Source organism: Pteropus vampyrus, unplaced genomic scaffold (assembly GCF_000151845.1).
Source record: "Pteropus vampyrus isolate Shadow unplaced genomic scaffold, Pvam_2.0 Scaffold43, whole genome shotgun sequence".
Lineage (NCBI taxonomy): Eukaryota > Metazoa > Chordata > Mammalia > Chiroptera > Pteropodidae > Pteropus > Pteropus vampyrus.
In genome coordinates this window covers 5,804,309-5,806,925 of record NW_011888824.1, presented here as the reverse complement: position 1 = coordinate 5,806,925, position 2,617 = coordinate 5,804,309, and positions in this window count along the sequence as shown.

Here is a 2,617-nt window from a genome sequence, read left to right as displayed (position 1 = left end):
TTCAGGGAGCCACACTGTGTGTCAGGGAAGGAAAGCATGATTTCAAAAGAAATACATCAAGCTGTGGACTGTGGCCAAGGCCTACTGAAAAGAGCCAAGTCACCCCTGGAGGGTTTGACTCACGCATTAATTGTGAAGTTCCCAGTTGCATTAAAACAGTCACTGACACACTCGTCCCAACAACGTCCTCATGGGTAGAAATTCTCAGTAGTCAAATGGTATTGGGAACATTTTAAATAAATTTTCTAAACAAAGATCTTATATATATCATATGTATTATATATGATAAAAGTATATATATGATAAAGAGAAATGAGATGTGACTCAAATGTAGGAAGTGCCTACACTGTAATGAAATGAGAAGACTGTTTTTAGTTGGTCCTGTTTTGATCACATGAGTTTGTCAGTGTAACCAAATCTTTTCTTTAGGAAATGTGTTTTCTTTCATAAGTGCTCACCTAACAAACAAATCATGCACATACCTGAGTGAAATATGACTCCAATCCATGAATATCTATGAAGATTCTGAATCACGTATCCAATTATATCTCAAAGAGTAGAATCTTGATTATAATATGGCCTCAGTGCTTGAGACAGTGACTGTCACATGGGTATATGGTGGGCTATTCAAGAGTAAAATTTTTGTTATGTTATGGGAGAAACTATATTTACATGTAACTTGACTGCAGCAATAGAGAGGAAGGTACTTAGGTTGCACAGATGGCATGATGCAAACAGTTCTATAAACATATTTGCAAATGATATTAGAGTTGGAAACTAAAATGGCTTTGTGAATACACTTATAACTGTTATCATTTCCTGCCACAAAAAGAGTTTTCTGTTCCTCCATGTTTATTCTCAAGAAGTTTCATATAATCCTTGCTTTTAAGGAATACTCTGTAACTCCACTTATTCCCCAAGTCACCTTGTTCTTGATGATTATAGCGTAAACAAAATATACTTCCACAGCATTTTAAATTGCCTCAAACCGTCGAGCTAGGTGTATGTCTATAAAGATATGTGAGTTTTCTTTAGGATGTGTTTGTCTGTATGTTGGTCAAAATCAGCCAACAGCACGAGTGCCTGAAATGTTATTGAGCTTTGCACACGTGAAGTATTTGATACAAATGTGATCTTGGAGAATGGGATTTTAAGCAAATTGACAGCCTCAGAAATGCTATGTAAAGCTTTAATTTTGGAGATACTTTCAGTGTTGTTCCATAACATTGGATAGATTTTACTTTTTAAAATTCTAATAACCTTTTCTTCCTTCCCCTTGTTTGCCGATCCAGATTCACATCCAGAGAACTGAAGGATGTGACCATATGACCTGTTCACAATGTAACACTAATTTTTGTTATCGATGTGGGGAGAGATACCGCCAGCTCCGTTTCTTTGGAGACCACACGTCAAACCTCAGTATATTTGGATGCAAATATCGCTACCTCCCAGAGAGACCTCATCTAAGGAGATTAGTGCGAGGATCGGTCTGTGGTGAGTATCCAACTGACTTTGAGGACTCTTCCCTAGGAAGTAAGCAGTGATTACTAGAACTTGGAAATGTAATAGCCATGACAATTTCTGAGCACCTGCCAGGTATTCTTAGTGGGGCTTTTACCCCTAAACAGGAGGAAGATATTCTCTCTTCCTTTGGGTTTAAAATTTAAAATTTAAGCTTGTTAGCAGGACCTTATATGAGCAAGCAGATTTTGTTCAAAAACAAATTATTAATTATACTGCAGACATGTGAAGTCATTAGTCTTTTAACTTTCTGCAACTCTATTGTAAGCCACTTGATGAGAGAAAATGTATATTTATTTTTACATTGATATTTTCTATTCATTCATGGAGCATATGTAGTACAATTAAAAATATCCATATGTTTCAGAACCCCCATAATAGAGTTCCTTTGTGTCTGTATAGTTGATAAGTCATTGTATATATTTTTTCTATTGTATTAATTTTAATACTAGTAGCTAACAGTTAACTAAATGAATATCAAATGCCCTCATTGCACATAAACCCAGGTTTAAATATCCAAGTGCAGTGCTTTTATGGATTGATATTTTTACCTCCCTCTTCATCCTCAGCAACACACAGTCTCATACATAAATATGCAGATATAAGCACAGATCCCTGCCCTTGCCCAAGGCCACCACCTTTTTGGGATGAAGTGATCTCCTGACTTAATAGTTCTTCCAATAGCTCCCTACTCCTCTAGAATGTACCTACTGTAAGATTTCTTCCTCTCTTTTCATCATAAAGAATACCATTCTTTCTTTCTCTAGCAGTGTTTCCTATGCATATGCAATATTTTTTAACATCTTCCACATGTCCCCTTTTCTACCTACTTTTGCCTAGTTACTTCATGAAAATCTCTTTATATCTCTCTTTAGCCTTCCATCACTTCATTGTTATTGCAAACCACTTCCCTCTCTAGAATCATATGATGGTTTATCAGAACGAAGCTGGTGATCATGATAATAGCTCTTTCAGGTAAAAAGTAGAAACCAGTGCTGTCATTTTCTAAAATCTGTATGATCTCCATAAAAATATCCTTACTGAACTTTAAACATAATTTTCCATAGCCAACAGCATTTAATAGAGTCAAGATTGG